Source organism: Terrapene carolina, unplaced genomic scaffold, assembly GCF_002925995.2.
Source record: "Terrapene carolina triunguis isolate 2854851 unplaced genomic scaffold, T_m_triunguis-2.0 Scaffold66, whole genome shotgun sequence".
Lineage (NCBI taxonomy): Eukaryota > Metazoa > Chordata > Testudines > Emydidae > Terrapene > Terrapene triunguis.
Window position 1 is genome coordinate 86,825,342 of NW_020664417.1, and position 22,859 is coordinate 86,848,200.

The following is a 22,859-nucleotide window of genomic DNA, read 5'->3' on the forward strand; positions in this document are numbered from 1 at the left end:
ACAAAGCTAATCTTGATACCAGATCATAAATGTCCATTATATCAAAACAGGAACTAATGTTGTAATAAACCATCAAACATGATGATGCAAAGCACATAATACTCGTTTATCCCAGGTCAAAATTTTCAAACTGTGGTTGCCTCAGTTTAGACACCAAATAAAAGCAACATGAATTTCAAAGGTGCTGAGAGCCCACAGCTCCTATTTAACTCAGTGGGAATTGTAGGTAATTAACATTAAGGATCCTAGTTTGGAAAATTTTGCACAAATTTATATTATTATTTAAAAGGTTGTACACACCTCCCATTAGTCAAAGAAAAAAAATTTGATAGGAAAAAAACATTTAAGAACCACACTACAGGAATAACTAGGTGAAATTCTGTGCCCTGTGTTATATGGAAGGTCAGACTAGATTGGGGTTCTCAGCCTCTTTTGAATCACACTCCACTTCCTATTTATTTATTTTAGTAGGAGGCCTCCTCCTCAAAAATGGGTCTTTCCAATGTAATCTAGATGGAACTGGAATCATTAATGCATTGACTGAAAGAGCTTGGCTTGTTTAGCCTAACCAAAAGAAGGCTGAGGGGAGATATGATTGCTCTCTACAAATATATCACAGGAATAAATACCAGGGTGGGAGAGGAATTATTTAAGCTCAGTACCAACATGGACACAAGAACAAATGGATATAAACTGGCCATCAGGAAGTTTAGACTTGAAATTAGACAAAGGTTTCTAACCATCAGAGGAGTGAAGTTCTGGAACAGCCTTCCAAGGGGAGTAGTGGGGGCAAAAGACATATCTGGCTTCAAGACTAAGCTTGATAAATTTATGGAGGGGATGGTATAATGGGATAGCCTAATTTTGGCAATTAATTGGTCTTTAACTATTAGTGGTAAATATGCCCAATGGCTTGTGATGGGATGTTAGATGGGGTGGGATCTGAGTTACTACAGATAATTCTTTCCTGGGTGTCTGGCTGGTGAGTCTTGCCCACATGCTAAGGGTTTAGCTGATCGCCATATTTGGGGTCGGGAAGGAATTTTCCTCCAGGGCAGATTGGCAGAGGCCCTGGGGGTTTTTTGCCTTCCTCTGCAGCGTGGGGCATGGGTCACTTGCTGGAAGATTCTCTGCATCTTGAAGTCTTTAAACCATGATTTGAGGACTTCAATGGCTCCAGACACAGGTTTGATACAGGAGTGGGTGGGTGAGATTCTGTAGACTGCGTTGTGCAGGAGGTCAGACTAGATCAGGGATCGGCAACCTTTGGCACACGTTTCGCCAGGGTAAGCACCCTGGCTGGCCGGGCCAGTTTGTTTACCTGCCGCATCCTCAGGTTCGCCCGATCGCGGCTCCCACTCGCTGCGGTTCGCTGCTCCAGGCCAATGGGGGCGGCGGGAAGTGCCGGCCAGCACATCCCTCATCCCGCGCCGCTTCCCGCTGCCCCCATTGGCCTGGAGTGGCAAACCGCGGCCAGTGGGAGCCGCGATCGGCCGAACCTGCGGATGCGGCAGGTAAACAAACTGGCCCGGCCAGCCAGGGTGCTTACCCTGGTGAGCCGGGTGCCAAAGGTTGCCGATCCCTGGACTAGAGGATCATAATGGTCCCTTCTGACCTTAAAGTCTATGATTCTACTTTAACTAAATCAGTCTTGCTGATCATCCTGCCCCGCCCCAGCACTGTCCCCAGCTCCTGCTGGGCAACTTTAAGCACCCTGGGTTCATCACCTGGCCTTGGGCTGCAGCAGCCCTGAGAGGGAGGCTGCCCCTAAGCAGCCCCTTCCTGACCTGGGGCAGCTGGCAAGCACTTCAGGGTAGGAAGGGGGATTATTCCTGCCTTTCAAAGCAGAGTCCCTATGGGCTGGAGTCCCAGAGGAGCTGTGTAAAGGGGAGAGTCCCTGCAGGGCGCCTTTGCAGCCAGTGCACCTGGCCCTCTGTAAGTGGTTGGGCCCTGTGGTGCCCTACGTGTGCCCATGCAAACTTCACCTGGCACACTGGGTGCTCGTGATGGGGCCGGAGCTTCCTGTGCACATGCTAGCAGAATCACAGGGCTCTCTTGGGGGCTGAGCAAGGCTTGCTTCGAAGCTGGGGGCTTGGCACATCACGTTCGGCCTTTCCTGAAAAGTTGGCAAAGTTGGACAGCTTGGGCAGCCAAGTGCAACGTCCCACAGAGAGCTGGATGCAGAGGTGGAGGCGCCGGGTCTGCACTCTGCTGCGGGCTGCTATCATGCTCCTTGGGAGGCTGCACAGAGCACCAAGCGATGGGAGAGGAAGTAAATGGGGGAGAGGTTACAGCGATTGCAAGGTTCATGACAGGGCTATGGCTGCGTATACAAAGCAGCAGGTAGGAGGGGATGCTGCTGCTGCGTAATGGGTAATAAGGATGTTGGGGCCAAAACACTGGCATATTTTCTACTTAAGCTATTCACTGGTCGGGCCTGACTATCAATGTTTACAAATGGGTCCTGGTCCAAAAAAGGTTGAGAACCTCTGGTTTATATAATTCTTAGCTTTGTATTTCCATAGCTTTTAAAGTTTGTGGGTGTTTTTACAGATGTGTTTAATGGTACATCTTCTCTTGAAATGCATTTAGCAGTTAAGTGGTTAGCACTTAAAACTTTAAGTACTCATTGCTTTGTAATGGTAACTTTAATCATCAGGTGATTAAAGTTTTGATCACCCAACAATTAAAGCTTTAATTTCAAAGTGGCTGGAGGAGTTCTGTCCATAATGATGAAGATTCATTAATAACTTTTTTTAAATGACTTTTCTGTGAAAACTACCCTATGCTCAAGTGTACAGAGCCCTGTCTATAAGTATGAAATTTGGAGTTCTTAAACGTTTCCTGTGCTGAGAAAAAGGTGGCCAAAGAAACATGACACTGGTGTAAAATTTTAATATAGCTAAATTTGGATTAAGTACCACCTGAAAGGATTTTTTTTTTTTTTTGGTTATTGGTAATTTTCAAGTTCTCCTAGCATATTTTAATAGCATGTTTTCAATCAAATCACTTCTTCCAATTAAAATTATTACAGCTGGGTAGAAAGTAGGACTTAAAATGGAAGTCTGAATGCAACTCTAACAAAACTGCCATGCTCCCAATCTGTGTATTTACACACAGAATTTCCTCATCTCTTTTCTTGTGTCTTCAGTTTTGTACAATGTTATATGGAAATATTAAACTCCCAAATGATATTATTTTTCAAGAGATGAAGCACACTGGTTATTCCCACAGGAAAACACTGAAGTGGGAAAACTGGGTTACTTACCAGTTATACAAATAAATTGCCTACCTACTCTTGGGGGCAAATTCTGTGCTCAGTTACATTAATATAAATCTAGGTCTATGTCTGCAACTTTAATAAAGAGAATCACATTTTTATTCTGCACATATTAAAATATACAAGATCCTTACAGTCAATGTGGTTCTCACTTGTTTTTTTTTTTTTCTTTTTCCTCTCTTCTGTCAGTAGTCTAAGATTTGGTGAAAGGATTTTACTTTCATGAGATAAGTTCAAGAAGACAGAGATACTTCTTGTAACAAAAATGTTGCATGCACTTACTTATTCAAATCATAGGTCTTGTCTACATTAGAGAAATTTGCACCAGTGTTAACTACATCTGTTTGGCTGTAATCTGGTTATATGAGTAAACTGCACCAATGGAAGCTCCACTTCACATTGTGTAATGTGTCTACATAGGTGTAGTTAACACTGGTGCAAATTTCTCTAATATAGACAAGGCCTATAATCCATTTGCCTAATAAATGAATGCAACAAATTTTATGTTAAAAAGAAAACTGTCTTCCTTAGCTTATACCATACAAGCAAATCCTTCCATTTATCTATAAAATAGATGTTGGACGTGATTGTCCACTGCCATCTGCCTTGTGTAGTCATTTACACTTGTGCAAAATGAGTTCAAAGGAATTTTGAACTCACTTTGCACAAGTTTAAATCACTACACAGCAATGCAGAATGAGGCTCTTGGTATTGTCAATCAAATCTATGCATAGTATATATGTTTTTCAATGGTGTGGTTAAAATACTTGAAGCAAAAGGCCCCCCTCTGTTTTCAGTAGTTGCAAGTTTCTGTAGTTTCCAGATCAGCGCTCTTAGTGTTTTCATTCGTTTTCATTTACATTTCTTATGATTTTGAATTAGCCAATCTTTTTTTAAAACAAGTTGATGTTGTTCTGGTGGCAGAACAGATCACTGGAGCTAAATGGTCTCTGACTTGAGTAGGCAATAGCATTCATTTGCTAATTACTCTTTTGTTTCCGTTAGTATCTGCTGTTTCATTGCTCCTTATTTTCAGTTTTATGGATATACTGTATAAAGACAGTATCACGCTAGGTAGTCCTTCGTTCAATTGAAGTAACAGATTTAAACAAATATAATGATTGCGTATTTTTCTGGAAACATTTACAAAAATGAATTGGTCTATGCTATGTGCAGTGCAGAGTTTCACTGCCACAGTGAGACCACTAGAAGGAATTGTATATACACTGCACCTTCCCTTACAAAAGTGCAGAGGGAGTGGGTGAGGCCATGGTACACTTCACGATAATTTCGTGCAGTGTTAAGTCACCATATGACAGCTAAAGAAATGCCAACTAGTGTAAGACCTCACTTCACTCAGCCAGAAATCAATATTTTAAGAAATTTAGCATTAGGTATCAAACCTTTTTATAGTCTCAAGTGATCTCAGTAGTGAGATCACACATACTCTTCAAACTTTTCATATAGTTAAAATTCACCTTTATCTCATGCATAGGAGTAATGATAGTTTTTGCTGTTATTCTTTATAACTAAGTTTCTTCAGTCTGAAAAATAATATTCTCTAACAATAAATAACAATGCGTATGATTGTTAATTTGCATTAACAATCAAAATGGTTATTACATGGCATCACTATAGGACAAAATTAAGGCAGTTCAGTTGCCCTAACTGAGCATTTCTATACCGTAGCTTGTGTGGATTTATTTTAAGTTTAACCTTAACTCTGGATTTCCTGGATTTATAACAGTAGTTTTGATAATTATATCCTAATAATGTATTTTACTTTAAATTATTGACACACATATGCTCTGACTTTTAATTTCTTTTTAACATAGTATTTGTCTAGAAATAAATAAGCCAGGGTGAATTCCATGTACGAGTAATTGAGAAAAATTTTGCTTTTTTATATAAGTAGACCAGAGACTACCGGTATTGCCACTGTATATCATTGCCAAAGAATAAAACGTTTTAAGGGTTAAATCGATAAAACTATTACAATCTTACAATCTTCTGCAATCCTTAATGATGTTGAGCAACTCTTCATTTTGCAAATATGTTCATCCTTGCTATCTCAGTGCTGAATGGTGAGGATGAATATACCTGTCCTAAGGGTTAATTTCACTCTTCTTTTAAGCATGCCATTGTCCTGTTAACAGTAATTGTTGTTCGAGTGATTATGATCAGATTAACTGGTTGTAGTTATTATGTTGATCAATTTCCTGTTTTGAGGGTTTGTTTGCAGCTCATTCCCTCAATATGTTTGTTTTCTTCTTAGGAGGATGTCTTGGCAGCCATTTTCAAGTGAATCCACTATATTTGGGTGCTTCAATATTTGGGGGCCCAACTTGAGATGCCTATGGCCTGTTCTGCTGGGGTACCAAGCCCCTACAGAACCAGTTGACTTTAATGGGAACTGTGATACCTATCACATCTCTCTAAGTGTATCTTAAATTAGGCACCCAAAGTGAAAAGACAGACATTTTTGAGAATGTAGGCCATACTGTTGAAAAGTCACCTCTGCTGACTTTTTTTCCTCTTGCTGTGAATACTGAATAAAGTATTTCTTCCCTCCTCCCCAATGTTACTATCCCCATCTTCAACCTAGATATGTTTTTAAATCCTCTGAACTATATTGGTTTGTTTCAATGACTGTAGGTATGCCATAGCCTGTTCTTTGCAAATCACTGCAGGCATGTTGCTAGCCATCCTTGTCTGGCGATTAGGATCCTAGCACTCAGTCAGAGGTGGCTAATAATCTGCCTCCAGTGAGTTAGAGAGACAAGGTGGAGTCTTGTTGTAGCTGTGTCAGTCCCAAGACATTAGAGAGAGATCCTGGGACCAACACAGCTACAACAAAACTGCAGTGAGTTAGCCAGTCAGGTTATGCTACTGCTCGCTCTCTGTAAGAGGCTGCAGGAATGACCCACAGGTACTTATGATAGTTGTGTTGGTAACTCCAAATCTATAGGCATTTGATATAAATACATCACTACAGAAACATTGCCTCTCTGACCCCCATTTACCCAGCAGCAGAATTAATTACTGTCAAAATTAAGAATGTACTCAATAGAGAAAAAGATTTAGGGCCACAATGTGCCTAGACACTGGGTGCTTGCGGATGAGAGTGCACAAGAAGACTCCACACCTTGCTCTTCCTCACACAGCCTCTGGGCACAATTGCAGTTCCTCCTATCACTCTCATGGGCACTAGCCACCCCAAAGGGGTATGGTCATGATCCTCAACCCTTCTGTAATGGCCTGAGTATCTGGCTAGACATGTTGCATTTGTTGAACTGGTTTGGTTATCTGGATCCTCTGCTGGAGCTACCCCTGTGGCTTCACACCACCCCCAGGGTGGGACAATGGAAAGCCTTTTATCAGTGTAATTCGGGGTGATCTCTCTATTTTTTCTCTATCCATTTCTCTCATTTTTTCCCTGTTGGTTTCTCCTTTTGCTCTGTCTTTTGTCTCTTCAATTCCCTTTCATATTGGCCTAACTGTGGATATGTCTATCCTACAAGCACCTACACATGCAGTGCTGCAGCTATGCTGCTGCAGTGCTGTAATGTAGACACTTTTACAGTGACAGAAGAGGTTTTTCCATAACTAGTGAGATGCAGTAGATAGATGGAAGAATTCGTTGTTAATGCTTTGGGTTTTGCCCCTAGCAGAGTATACAAAGATTACAAAATGACATTTCTCTGTTCTGCATGTTGAGGGAATGGGAGCTTTTCTTTTTTCTGGCCTAGGATTGGAAAAGAAACGGGGTAGAGCTATATCCTGGTTGATGTAGAAGCAAGATACAACTTCTGGGAGGAAACTGCAGCAGCAGCATCTAAAAACTGTTCTCTTTGGGCAAAAAGAGTCTGAGGCAGGAGAGAACTGCCAGTTTGCTACACCTCTCGCTGAGGTTATACAATCAAGGGGAAATATTTTCTGTGTAATAGAATGATTCCCAGAAGCTCAAATGAAATTCTGCAGTATCTGAAGAAGATCAGGTTAAAGTTGTAAGAGGAGACCAGATATCTGATCAGTAGCCCAAGCCTCACGTAACACACTGACCACAGGACTTAGATATTAGAGACTAGCTTCAAATGATAATTATGCTTCCTCTGAATGCTGCTACTTGTATTCATTGGGCCTGTTCCAACTCCCATTCTTTTTTTTAAAACTCGCCAAAACTCTTCTGCAGGAATTCTAAGATGGAAACAATAAAATTGCTTGCTCTTTTAGTGAAGTGAAGACATCTATGTAATATAGAACATGCTTTATATAAAGTGCCACACTTTGGAATTATGTAAAGTTAAAAAACAATAGAAAGCAATTTCTGTTCTTAATGTTTTTTAATAAGTTACCCACTTAAGAAATCACATTTAAACTTCCTGTAACTCCAACTGCCTGTTTCTCTTCCTCCTTTAAAAGGTATGAGTAAAATATTCTTTCAAAAAATCATTCTGTTGAAAATATACCTATTTACTATATGTATTCTGTATCAAGTATTCTTTTACTGGTATTTTACAGTTTTGTTCTGAGTTCTCACTGACTTTCTATGAATTTCCTCTTCATTCCCTGGGGGTACATCCTTCGATCTCTAGCTGCCTTTGGGACAGCTCCATTCAATACCTAGGAGTTCCTCTTAATAACTGACTCAAGCTCCTACCTAGTAATCTGGGAAAACTAAACACCACGCCTGGGCACCTCTAAGAGGCAATACTTCCCGGTGCACAAGCGCTGAGTCTGTGTATAAAAAAAGAAAACTTTTATTAAAAAGGAAAAGAAACCCTTATTTGCAAAAGCACCACACCTCTTTCTTTCACTGGGATGTGGCATCTCTAACCCCCACTTAGCAAGTGAAATTCTGTTTAGGTGACCCCTCAATTGGGGCATGCTAAGTACAGTCAGGGGCGGCAGGTTTGTATAATTTTTGGTAGTGCCCAGAATGGTCCAAATCCCACCTCCCTCCCCTCCCCCCACCTGCCTAAGGCTCTGGGAGGGAGTTTGGGTGCACTGCCGGTGGTGATGGCGGGGACCCCAGGCCCTTTTAAATTGCCGGGGGCAGCAAGCGGGCCTGGGGGAGAGACCCGGCTCTGAACTTTGGTGGAGCTGGACCCCCTCATATTGGGGGAGCAGGGGCACCACAGGCCCATACAGCTCGCCGCCCCTGAGTACAGTTCTGTTGCTCTTTACTCCTAAAATAAGAATAACAACATTTCATTACCCCTGCATTCAAATTTAAATTTTTTTATTAAAGCTAATGTTAAAATTATATAATATGCATGTTAAGGAAAGAATGTCTGTACATCTGGGTATAGTGCTTAAATTATCCCAAAGTACAAAGGTTGGTTTAAAATTAATAAAATATATATAGTACATAATCAGCAATAAACCAAAACAGTTCCATCTGCTGAACATCTAGGCAGAGTAGGTGTGTCTATGCAAATATGATCTGCTCATGAAGTCTTTTTCCTCCAGTTCATCGGGGAGAGCTCATTCAGACCCTGCTTATATCGACATTGCTTTATCAAAACTGGGTCAGATTCACTCCTGTAGAGACATGGGTGAAAATTGCACCTCTGTGCACCCAGAACCTGTGCCAGAGGAGAAATCGACCAATAGGGAAGGGCAAGTTGTGATACTGCCACTGGAGGCTGCCCAGAAGACATGCCAAATCAGGTAATGAATGTTCTTCCTCCTTCCCAGATAGTTCATCCCTTTTTGTGGGCTTCATCAGCTGGCTCCACGCACCCTAGTGGGGTGGAGATGGCTAGTGGCCAGTGCTGCTGCACCCCTAGTCCTTGGGGTCTTTCCACCACTCCTGGCCCACAGGCTGGATTTCTTCAGCAGAAGCTGGTACAACCCAATGAGTGAATCTGGATTGTTTGGGTTAGAAGCTGTTTATCATTGTTGATGATCATAATAATAAATTCTGCTTCTATTCTCCAATTCTTGACTGTGTTTGGGTGGTAGGTTGGAAGATATATGTCCCTGTATTATCAGCACCTCCTAGCACAAGCATCATTAATTATGTTATTGTATGCAGTGTTTGTTTGTCCCTGGATATTAGACACTCATCCACTTTGTCTCAGTAATTACATGCCAAAGGCAGCATCACACAGTGGATGCCTCATTGGCCTGGCTTATGAGTGCACTAGGGTGACCAGACAGCAAGTGTGAAAAATCGGGATGGGGGTGGGGGGTAATAGGAGCCTATATAAGAAAAAGACCCAAAAATCAGGACACCTGGTCACCCTAGAGTGCACTATTGGGAAATGAGAGGTTGGTGTGCTTTTGTGGATTTTTTTTAAACAGCTAAATTAGGATGGGATTGTCTTCAGGGGACTACTCTCAAGCTTAGAGTTAAGCATACACGTAAGTGTTTGCAGAACCAGGGCTTTAGTTTAGACAGTGTTTTACAGGGCTGAGAATCTGTGTTTAGCCGTATTGCATTCATGTGCATTGGAATGCCCCAGCTCACCTCTGCTTCACCTCTGCCTCCTCCCCTGAGCGTGCCTTCCCCGCTTCTCCCCCTACCTCTGTAAACAGCTGTTTCGCGGTGGCAAGTGCTGGGAGGGAGGAGGGGGAACGCGGTGCACTCGGGGAAGAGGCGGGGCCCGGGCCGGGATTTGAGGAAGGGGTCCAATAGGGGCAGGGAGGGGGCGGAGTTGGGGCAGGGACTTTGGGGAAGGGGTTGGAATGGGGGCGGGAGAGGGTGGGGCAGGGGTGGAGTCGGGGTAGGGGGTCGAGCACCCACCAGCGCCGGGAAAAGTTGGCGCCTATGTTGGTATGTGCCATATTCACTTACGGTGCTATTTAAGTAATGAATAAAAATGAATAAAAGAGTAATGGTTTCTTATTTTCTTCTGTATTTAGGGCTGGTGAAAGTCTTAATCTTTTCTTGGTAGTAGACTATTTAGTATCTATCAATACACAATCTTTTGTTTTATCTTACTTTTGTGACCGGTTTACATATTGCTAAAGGGAACAAGTACCCTAACTTTGATTCACCTTCAGTTTCTTTTTTCCTTTCAGCAAATACATAAAAAGGAGTCAGACCGTTTCTGTTTTGCCCTAAGCAACAAATGACTCTGGTATCCATCCAAACAGCTTCAGGAGCTAAGAGGGCAGGAATGCTCTCTGAAAGGCTGTGGCACATTTTTCTGTGTAACACAGCCCTTCCACAGGGGACAAGGAACTGCACAGTGATGAATCCATGGGTTGAGTAATAAACAGATACATTTATAAGTGAGAATAATATGCTTGGATAGCACTGTGCAGGATACAGAAGACACGTGGTCCTTGTGTAGAAGAGACCACAGTCTACTGGCGTTAAACAATACAAATCAGTCACAAAATAAATTAAATAAAAAGAAATGGATTTCTTGTTAAAATAAGAATATAATTCTTCCAGGTATTATGAAACAGAAGAGCATTTTAAGGAGGAATCTGAAAAAGGAGTACTAGTAGGATGGTAAGTGCTCCAAGAAAGAGGGAGTTGCAGGTATGGGCAATATAAAATATGGCACAAAAACAAGAGTGGGAAAAGAATGGAAAGTGAATAGGTGGGGGTTGTGGGTTGAACATATGGGAGGAGAGAAGCAGGGATGCCACATTAGCTTCATCAAACTCTACCTTCCCTCCCCCAAAACCCACTTTTTTTTAAATCTAAATTGGGTTAAAATTAAGAAACTTTCTTTATTCCATAAAACAATAGAGCATCTTCATCTGGGCTTTGAGCAAATAGCGAATCCAGTTGACGTTTCCCTTCATGAGAGTCAGTAAACTCCTTTCCCCATCCCCTCCCCAAACAAAAAAAACCCTAAAAACCCCAGCCTTCTTTTCATCCCAACCAATACCAATTTTAACTGGTTTTTAAAAACCCAGCTGCTTCACCAGCAGTTAGTTATAATAGTTACCCTTTTTGACCAAAGCATTAGTGAAAGCTTGGGGCCCTAGTGTTGTTCCAGTTAAGAGTAGAAATTGATGGAATCTTGTATTTTCTCTGATGGAATCTTGCTTATTTACAAGGAATGTACAAAGTCCTGCTTCTCCAAATGCAGGAGGAACCAAAGACAAAAGGACTAGTTTCTTAGCTTACAGACTCAAGCTTGTTTTCAGCCAGCACCCCGCAAGGCAGAAACTGTATCTAGGGTTCTCTCATGGTCACACCATGCTTACAGGCTGCTGGCTGGATTTCTTCAGGCTGTCTTCTGCTTTCTTTCTGGTTCTGTGTTCTGCCTCTTTCCCCCACCATTCCAAAAACACAAACAAACAAAAACTCGGTAAAAACCCCTCTGTCTATACAGTCCAAAACACCTGGGTGGGTTCACATAACCCTTTTGTTGGAGAATTGTAATTAACTTATCTTTACTGTAATGTTAATTGAAGGGTGTGTTCATACCCATTGTCTCCCTGAGGTTTTAACTCCTAACAAGGTTTCATTTAGCTCATAACCTTTTTTTAAAAAGATTCAAATCACTTGCACCATTGTTCTAACACTCAGTGGTAAGGCCATCAGATCACTGTAGCATTCCGACCATGTCCTCCCACCCCCAAGGAAGGCCCCCTAACATGCACCCCATGCCAAGGTGGTCAAGGGGGGAGAGCATATAGAATGAACTACAGTGGGGGGAATTCTTAGCTATCTGTGACAGCAATTTTGTTCTGCTCATTGGCACAAAAAGGCTATAAAAGGGGCATAGCAGGGATCAGGATCTGGCCCAGTTTTCCTAAAGACTGATTTTGCTAAACATTTTCCTGTGATTTATAGTAAGCAATTGGTTTGTAGTTTAATTTAGTACTGTGCACTTAAACACACCAATATTATATATTGTCACTGGGGATTTCTGAACTGTTGAGAGAACACGTCTGCATAATGCTTTTCACTTGCTTTCAGAGCAGCCCAATTTGTGGATTGCCTGTATAAGACAATGTTTGGAGCACAGTCACATGATCAACCTGCATTTTCTTGCAGTCTTCATGATCTGTTGCACCATTTTGTTACAAGCTGTTTAGTCTGTTGATGCATAGATCTGAGCATCTTCCTTTAAGAGTAATAAATCAACATTACACAATGTTTAAGATTTCATTAAGAGATTATTTCAGAATTAAGACATTGCTGAGTGAGGGTCATATAAATCAATCTTTCAGTTATTCCATTTTCAGTTGTACTATAGTGAGCAGTACCGTGCTCGTTGCTAGAAAGCTTATGGTGTTAGAATACTGATAAGATGATATTGCATTCTGAATACATTTTCGGCTGTTGGATGAAATCTGCAATGCGTTATGACACGTGCATTTGGATTTATATTAATATGCCTTGAAATTGCCAAGTTATAACATTCTAGAGATGAGGTTGGTTTTGAAAAAATAGAATTATTCCAGGGAGAACATTTAATAAAAGAAAATTCTTGCAGTGGGAAGAGCAGAGCATAGTACTAATTTTATTTTACTAATCAATGTAATAATGAGTCCTGGTGCAGTCTTAACTCTGAAGCCATAATTGTTACCTCTATAATAATGGCTAATACTTGAGAGAGCTCATATTCATATTTAAAATGTTTCACAAACATTAATCTCTGCAAGATGCCTATACGATAGGTAGCCATTTCAACAGATTGTGTCTCATTTTCACAAAGAGGTTAAGTGACTTTCTCAAGGCCACAACTAATGTTAGCGACAGAGCCAGATTAGAACACTTAAATTCTTGGCTCCCATTCCTGTGCTCAGGCTACTAGACTACAGTACTTCTCTCGTTCTCTCTCTCTCTCTCAGTAATGATGGAATAAAACTAAATGGAGCTCACATACAATCCAATCAAAGGGCCTGTATCAGCAATGTAGGTTTCCATATGTATAGTTATGCAATGATTTCCAGATTAAATGTTCTCAAAAAGAAATAAGAATATGTCTTTCTAACTACAAGCTCAACCAACACAACAGTCAAGTTGGGCTCTTTTTTTTCTTGCACATCACTACCAGAAATAAAGGTACTGCAAGCCAGATTATCCCCTCATTTATTTTGTGCAACACCGCTGTCTTCAAATGGTGCCCTCAGTGACACCTGTATAGTTCCATGGGTTTGCATAAGTGTAAAAAGCTGGAACTAAACACAATTTTGCTGCAGATGAACAAGGATTAGAATCTATTTCCTTGTATGACGACTTTTTAGTGATAAAAGGAGCAAAAAGCAATAAAGAATTGGTTGTCACTGAAGTAAGTAGATAGGATTCTGCAGACACATAGGGAACAGATAAAAAATGTTGGCGGTTTCTTTTAGTCTCTTCCTGTCATACCTTAAAAGCTTGAAAAGCAAATCTTTCCCAGCTATTCCCATCGTTTTCTATTTGGCAAATATTAGCACCTTCACCTTGCATTTCAAATAGTGTTAAACTTAAAACAGCATCATAGTAGTTACAGAAGGGCAAGACCCTTGACGTCATAGGGTCAGATTTATCCCTAGTCTAACTCTATTGGCTTCAGTGGAGTTACACCAATGAGGTCTTTGGGCTGTGCATCACTCTGCAAGGGTAGAATACAGTCTCACTGAAAGAAAACATGCTCTGGTTAAATCAATTTCTATAGCATCTTGTCTTGACATATTTGAGAGATCCATCTTTCTCAATTAGCGTCAGTATGGTTCTGGGAATAGTCTCTGGTAATTAACTGTTGCTGCTGCAGAGTCAACTTTAGACATGACATTGATGGCTAGTGTATTTTGCTATTAATTTTTTGGTGACTGTAACAGAGTTCACTCACCAGTGGCACCTCCATCTGGGTACACTGGGGACTAGCTTTATCGTGGTCTGGCATTCCCTCCTTCAGTTGCTCACCCCCTTGTGTCTCTCTCAACTCAGGGTGCTCCATCTTCATGACTCAGCCCTCCAGCCAGGTCACTCTATAGTCTTCCCCTTCTGGAGTATCATAGTCCCTCCAGACCAACTATCCATACACCATCCCAGGCAGTCCTCCATGCCTATTCCCACGCTGGGCCACTTCCCCAGTGACTGGTAGGGGAACCCAGGCCTGCTCATTGGAACCCAGAATAGCCCATGGACCCTATCATCATCAGCTAAGGTATACAAAGTTTCAAACTTTGCTACTCATTCCCTGGGCTTCTTCTTACTCTGCCTTCCATAGACTTTCTTCCCTACAACCTCTGGTTAAACTCCCCTCAGGGACAGGATTCCATAGCTTTTGCACCTCGCACGTTTCTGTCTACCCACCTCACTCTGCCTCTGCTCAGCTGGGCTTCATCATCAATTAAACCTTATCAGCCCTGACTCTCCTTCAAGTGCAACCTATAAGGTTAAATGACCCTATCTGCACTATCTTAACCCCCTTAGGTATGGTGTGAACACCCCATCACAGCGACAGAAGAGCAAATTTTAAAATAAACCAATCAAGTAACAAGATAGAATCTGGAATATTTTCTCAGTCAGAAGAACTCAGTTTTAAGGCTGACCAAATTTGGATCATGAAATCCTTTACAGTGTTTCTAGAGATAAAAAGTATTAGTAATCAACCATAGGAAAAAAATCTAGCTCAGGCCATATGAGCTTCCATGCACCCAAATTCCTAAGTCTCTTGAACATCTGAGGGCTGCATAGGATGGCCATTTTAGAGGACCAGCTTCCTTGGGATGCTTCGCTTTGGATCCATTCTTATATTGCTCTTCCCAGCCATCCTTCTCCGCTCTCATGTCAACATGCTGGCAGTCAGACATAGATGACTGAAATCCTGCTCTTAACTGCACAGCTACAAGAACACAGGAGCAGAGAAGATAATGTTGAAATAGGAAGAAGGGCAATGAGACAACACTGAATTGGTTTGGGGAGACAGATTACAGCCTAAAAGAAAAAAAGGTAAAAGATGCTGACAAGCAAAAGCCAGTGGCAGGAGCAAGAGAAAGAGAAATTTCTGTGTATATCATAATGCAATTTTATATACCTTCACTGTTTTCATGGTGATGACCCACTAGGGGGAGATAAAGGGTAGCTTGTTGCCAGGCAGATTATGGTACTGAAGTCTGGTCTGTGATCTGCATAAATGATGCAAAGGGGTAGCTGTGATGGGAAAGCTCAGGAAACTGTAAGTTCCTTACCCCTGTGGAGCTTCGTGCTGCAGCGTTCTCTCCATAAGCTATCAATTGAACAAACACTCTTCCCCTTTCCAGCCTTGCTTCCACTAAGCTTTTGTTTGAAAAATTTCCCACCCTGGTGGTAGCAACAATGAGAGCGAAGTGCGGGTTGTGATTCGTGTGTTTGCAACCATGTCATTTAGAACTGCCCTAATCAGGTAATGCTTAAAATGCTGGCTATGGTCTGGTGCCTTGCCAACAGTAGGGCTCTCAGCTTTCGCACATTTTCAGAGCAGACTTCTGCCCTTACAAAGCATTGGACTGGCTGGTCTATCTCTAGGTGAATCCTTCACTGGGACCTCACATGTGCCTACTGAGCATGTCCTGTCTTTATCAGCAATGACAACAATCTTCTTCCAACTATAATCTTGCCGTCTTGTGTAAAAGTTGGTAGACAAAATAAATCATTATTATTTAATTATTTGTATTACCACAGTGCCTAGGAACCCTAGTTATGGACCAAGACCCCATTGTGCTACAAATCCAGAAGAAAAAGATGTTCTCTCCCTCAAAGAGCTGGCAATCTAAGTTTAAGACACGAGACAGATGGACAAAGACAGATAGCAGCTTAACAGTTGTCACATTTTGTGTAGGTATCACTGGAAAGGACAGTTGCTTGGGGTCACATAACTAGGAATTAATACTGGGAATTAGAGAACAAATGAGCTGAAGGAAGAATTTAACTCCATTGGTTGTACAGGGTGAGTGCAGGTGTAACAGTACAATGGTACAGATGGGGGTTATAATCTCACATGCTATTAACCCACTAAGAGTCAAAGGAGTAAAATCAATGGGGAGTGAAAAGGAGAGAACAGAGGTTGGTGATAACGGGAAGAAGCCAGACAAAGTGTCCCATGTGTGCAAAGCATGAAATGCACCCACATAAAGGAGAAAAACGACACTGGCAAGACACCACTAAGACTTAGATGTGGTGATGCCTGTTCATTATTTTGCTATTGAATCATGACATATCTTGCCAATGATTTCTCCTAAAATTACCATAATGTACCTGTCTCTTAGGGCATAACTACACTTGCAGATGTAGAGCGCTGGGAGTTAAACCCGCCTTCGGAGAGTGCAGTAGGGAAAGCGCTGCAATCTGTCCACACTGACAGCTGCTTGCGCACTGGCGTGGCCACATTTGCGGCATTTGCAGCGGCATTGGGAGCGGTGCATTATGGGCAGCTATCCCAGCATGCAAGTGACTGCAACGTGCTTTTCAAATGGGGGGGGGTGGAGTGTGACAGGGAGTGTGTTGTGTGTATGTGGGGGGAGAGAGAGTGGGTTTGTGGGGGGCTGAGAGCATGTCAGCATGCTGTCTTGTAAGTTCAGACAGCAGCAGACCTCCCACTCTCCCCCGCCTCTCTCTCTCACACAGAGCATTCCCGGCTGTCAGAAACGGAGCTTTCAAACGGCTTATCTGCATTCCTACAGTGATTCAAAACTGACGAGAGTGGCCACGTGACTTAAGGGAATTATGGGACGTTTCCGGAGGCTGATCAGAGCACAGTAATGCAACACCTTGTCCACACTGGCGCCGCGGTGCTCCAGCGGGGGTGCAGCAAATGTTATTCCACTCGCCGAGGTGGAGTACCAGCAGCGCTGTAGCCGCAGATTCAGAGTGATCTAAGTGCCTTGCCAGTGTGGACGAGGAGTGACGTAGGGCGCCCGGGGCTCCTTTATTGCGCTGTAACTCGCAAGTATACCTTTACCCCGATATAACACTGTCCTCGGGAGCCAAAAAATCTTACCGCGTTATAGGTGAAACCGTGTTATATTGAACTTGCTTTGATCCACTGAAGCGCGCATCCCCGCCCCCCCTGGAGCACTGTTTTACCGCGTTATATCCGAATTCGTGTTATATCGGGTCGCGTTATATTGGGGTAGAGGTGTATAGCCAAGCCCTTAGCCTATCACTTTCTCCATGTCTCAAGTACAAAGATAAAGTATTTCACTCTATCTCCAGCCCAACCCAGCACTTGTAATTTATTTGCCAAGCAGCAAGACCTTGATCCCACAAATACTTGCACACATGCTTATCTTTGCTACCACAAATAGTTCCATTGACATTCACAGTAGTAAAGTGAAGTGTACATAAAAGTGTTTGCAGGATCTGCCACACAACAGTGTGCTCACTGCTTGAATTGTATTGCTGTCATATAATAAATACGCAACCTTTTTTGGGGGGGGGTAGATGTATAGGTAGCAATGTAGCATATATGTTGTGTGGACAGCTGCATATGCAGCCCACAATGATAAGGTTGAGAACTACTGGTCTAAATCAATTTGGTCATCACTGCCACATTCTTTCTTTCTTGCTAGCAATCTAGCCTGTTACCCTCTCTCCTTCCCTGCTGCTCCATTCTTGCTCAACTACACCTCTACCCCGATATAATGCGACCCGATATAACACAAATTCGAATATAACACGGTAAAGCAGTGCTCCGGGGGGGGCGGAGCTGTGCACTCCGGCGGATCAAAGCAAGTTCGATATAGCGCGGTTTCACCTATAACACGGTAAGATTTTTTGGCTCCCGAAGACAGCGTTATATCGGGATAGAGGTGTATCTGCTTCTTTCACCACTTCCCCTTCCACTCACGCAGAGGGTGTTGCTAGGATGAGAATGCTCCACACAATGATGTCTTTTACTCTCTTCTGTTTGCTCTGTTAGACTCCACCTGCTGGTCAGAAGTGGCATCTGTCCGATTTTCCCCACACAGCTAAATGTCAGCATGAACATATTTTCCCCCCAGTTTGAAAGAATTTAACAGCGTGCATGTTTATACCCTCCCAATTATATTCTCCTTCCCTGCTCATTTGTAAGATGTCAGTACTGACAACATTCAGCTGCTCTATGGGGAGATTCAGGTCAAATCTATATAAACTTTTTTTTAAATGTTGCAGTTTGGCACTTTAATAAATCAGTGTGCTTATGTGATGAGTGATTGTTTACTGTTTATGCCTATCAGCATGGAAACCAGCAGGTTTTGCTCACAGTCTCTGAAGTGGTGGAGGACACAGTTTGTCCTCATTTAGACTTTCAGCTAAACTGTGGTCCGCGCCCGCTTAGCTGATATACCCAGATAATTTTGCTTGGCACAGACAAGGCCTAAGTGAGTCAGCTGCCATTCACAACATGGCTGTATATGGAGAGTAATTCTACAACCCAGCTATAACTTGAACTTTGGCCTTTAATATTTACAAGCAAGCTGCCTCTGTATTCTGGGAATCTCCTCCAATTGTGATCTGAATGAGAACTCATTCTTTTAAAAATATCAATAATTTCTTTGTCCCATTTTAAGTGTTAACTTAGTACAACTTCCTGCATTCTAAAGTAATTTGCTGGATGGTGGTGAATAAAGATAAGGTTAATCCTATATAGTTAAACTTATTCAAGGAGACAACCTGGAGATTGCCATGGAAACAGATCATGCAGCCTTAAAGCTTAATGCTACTTTTAAATACTATACATCCATCCCTGCACTGCAATGTAGCTTGTAAAGTTATTCCATGCATACAAGCATAGTGCTGTAGACAGATTTACAGGATACATAGCGATCAACATACATGGCAATCTGCCCATCCCAAGGAAATAACAGCTCAGGGGAAAAACTACTTAGGAAGCTCAGCTTAGTAAACCTCCTTAGGGGAAGAGTTTACAGCCACACAGATAGGGGAGGGGATTTCCCCCTCTGATTGTGGAGATGCCTTGAGATCCACTAGGAAATCCAATTCCACCAATATAGATTCCTTGAGGAGCTAACCAGATTTGCTTCACAGTCCGTGGTTATGCACTACACCTTTTGGGTTGGTTGGATGGTGAAAGGAGCAGGAATAGATAGCAGCTGTGGATAGAGATCTAAGAGCATTATTTTCCCATGGAAAATCTGCTTCAAATAATGTGTGTTTTCCAGGTGATAATACTGGAGTGAGCAGCTCCTTCATAGCTCTGCTTCCTCTCCATGGTGACCTGTCCCCCGACAAACCTGGGAAGCTGTATGTACACACTCAATGTTAGCTTTCCATTTAAGTCAGATCTTGTTTAATGCATAGTCTAATGTTGTCCCTTGGGATAAGCATGTGCTGTGCTTTCATCTGTCCCATGCACATGTCCACTCAGTATTGCCAACATCAAGAGATCAAAAATCATGAGTCAGAACTCCACCCCCACCTCCAAAAAAAGCCCTCATGATTTTTTTGGCCAATGACTATATTGTGTGGTTTTTTTGGTCTGCCCTTTGATTTGTGAACTCCACCACATGTGCATGTGTGAGAGAATTAGTGTTGCCCACTCTCCCAAATGTATTGGGGAAAGTGACGATGGTCCCTGTTGCAGGAGCTCTCACCCCCTGCCCAGCAATTAATACTGTCCCACAGACTCCACACATCTGTCCCCACCATAAGTTCAGTTCCTCTCAGTTTGTACCCCGACCCCATTGCCCCCCCACCCTTAGTTCAGCCCTTCCAGCCCCCACTCCACTTAAATTAGTTCCCACCAACCCTGCTCAGTTTAGCCCCTTCCATCAACCCTCACCCCCTCCCCCTTAATTCAGCCCTACCCAGCTCCATCAGTCCACTCCCAGTTCAGTCTTCCTCCCCCACCTGACCTCTGCTCCTCCTGGAGTTTTTCACCTCCATTCCCAGGCCTGGGGGGTGGGGGCTGCAGCTGAGTCCCCTCTCCCCTTTTCCAAGCTTGGAGGAGCAGCTCCAGGAGCTCTTCACCCCCTCACTGTCCCTTCCCAGGCTGGGTGCTGCGGGGGAGGAGCAGAGGCATCATCCCACAAGTGTTTCTCACAGGTGGGGAGAGGGGAGCAGAGTTGTGCTGAAGTCTTTGCTTCCTCCTGCCCCTTCTCCTCTTGTGAGAAAAACAAGCAGAGGGGAGAGACTCTGACGGCTTCTGGCTGGGCTGAACTTCAAAAGGGGAATGAAGCTTCTTATGTCATTGTGAGATGAGCTTCCACACACTCTGAAATCCCATCACTTGTGGGGGGAAAATCACAAGAGTTGGCAATACCCCCCACTAGAGATAAGAGTGAGAACTTACTGTTTAATTGTTGCATCGCTGGGCTCTGTTCATGCATCAGTGAAGTATCAATTTGGATTCCCATTAGGTCATTTCAAGCTCCATAGTTTGTTTGCTTTGTTTTGTATTTTGTTTTTGGACAATTCCTAGTTTGCTTTAACAGAAGTCAGAAGGAAACACGGTCTAATATGAAATATGAACAGCGGTTTTGTTTAAATATTGTAGTCATTTTTATTATTTTTAAACCATTATTAAATCAGGTTGGAAAGAACTGTTTACAATTCTTTTCCACAAGGCTCTCATAGTGCTAGTGTCATAAATGACATTTTTCAACAAGATGGCTGACCAATAACCCTTTCCAGCAAGATGGTCGCTTTAGAAATCAGGCTCCAAAATGCCTATTATTAAGTTTTCTTTTGTTTATTTGTTTTAAACCCATGCATTTAATAGGTTATTCTTATGGACAAATGCTTCTTATCTGTGAACTCTCATACTCCTGGTCTCCCCAGATTGGAGGCTGTTTTTCTTTAAAGGAAGAATGAACCTGAATTTATGCCCCACATGTGGCCAACAGACACTGGGCATTTTTATAAGGGGAAAACTATTACTTTGAAAGCCAATATTACCCCAGGGGGACTTTGCAAATATATAAAATGAATTATTGCTATTTTGAAACAATCTCTCTCTCTCTCTCTCTCTCCTCAGTTAATTTTTACAATAAGCAGAGTTAGTTCCTATATATATACAGTAATAGGCTATATTTCATGGTAATAAACAAGCAGATATTTAGAGAGACTTCTGTACACAAATTATTGGCTCGATTCTGCAAGCATTTATGCATGAGAATACCTTTACTCACACTAGGGTTACCAGATAGCAACTGTGAAAAAAGGGACGGGGGTAGGGGGTAATAGGTGCCTATATAAGAAAAAGTCACAAAAAACGGGACATCTGGTCACCCCAACTCACACTGAGAAACCCTACTGAAGTTAATGAAACAACTCCATGTTAGTAAGGCTACTCACATGAATAAGTATTTGCAGAATTGGGGACTAAGTAATCAACTGTGCGCTGTTTGGTATCAGTTGTCAATAGCTGGCTGCCTACACAGCATACTATTCTTCAATTGCTTATTTCCTTTTGTCCGGACTTCCCATAATCTTTTATAAACAACTTTGTAAAAGGAGCCATTATTAGCTGTCACATTTCATTTCTTTTTTTAGTTGTTAGCCATATAGAAAGAAACAGGATAACAAAAACGGGAATCAGAAGAACATCACTAACCCTGATTAGTGAGGGAATGTGCAGGTTCAGAAGGAAGGAGCAGAAATGATTTTTTTTAAGATAGTGTTTTATCATTAAAGTGTAATTATAAATTTTAACAGTTTAACTATTAGAACAATTTATGTAGGGTTTGATAAATTCTCCATTGCTTGCAGTCTTTAAATCAAGACAGATATCTTTCTAAAAGACATCCTAGAATTCAAAAAGAAGTAATGGGTTTGATGTAGAAGTTATCAGCTGAGATTCATAAGCCCAGTGGCAGATTAACACACGGACGGACACATGGGGCCCATGCTCAGGGGCCCCCATTGGAGCACTGGAAACTGTGTAGAAGTGAGAGGGCTACCGGTGCCAGAATTGGGGCCTTTCCCCTGCTCCTCCTCAGAAGCCGGAGCCAGGCTATGGTAAAAGCCACCCAAGTCTGCTGTGGGGAGCCCCAGGCCCCGCACCTACCCCCAGGCAGCTCTTACTATGGCCCACCTCCAGCTTGGCCAGGGGGCTGGGCCTCGGGGAAGAGGAGGAGCAGGGGTCATGACACCATGGTGACGGTGGGCTAAGTCCCTCCTCAGCCCCCCACCTGGAAGAGGTTGGTGCTGTTAGCAGAAGCTGTATTTCATGGCAGGGGAGCTGATCATCTTATTAGCTCCCCCACCGTGAAGTGCAGCCTCTGACACCACCACTCTACACCTGCCTGAGGCTACTATGTTCATGTTAAAAAGTGGGAGGGCCGTGACGCCCCTGATTTCCCACACCCTCCAGTTCCAGAGGTCCAATATTCTTTGTACCAAGGGCCCCAATAAATCTTAATCCCCTTTGCATAGGCCTCTGTTATGCAGCTAGATGATGACAATGGACCCTTCTGACCTTAAAATCTATTAATCAGAAAGTTCCATAGAATGTAATAGAGACTAAAACTTTCTATAGGTTTTGTTTTAAACTATCCAATAAATGTAATGGAAAACTGTATTACAGACTGTAGATTTTAGAGTACTTTTTACAGTACTTCATTATGTTTCTATGTAACCCTATTGGTTTCTTTTCTAAGCTATTAAATTTTACAAGTCTTTGTCAACTGTTTGAAATGGGTCATCCTGATTACTACTAAAAAAGTGATTTTTCCTCCTGCTGATGATAGC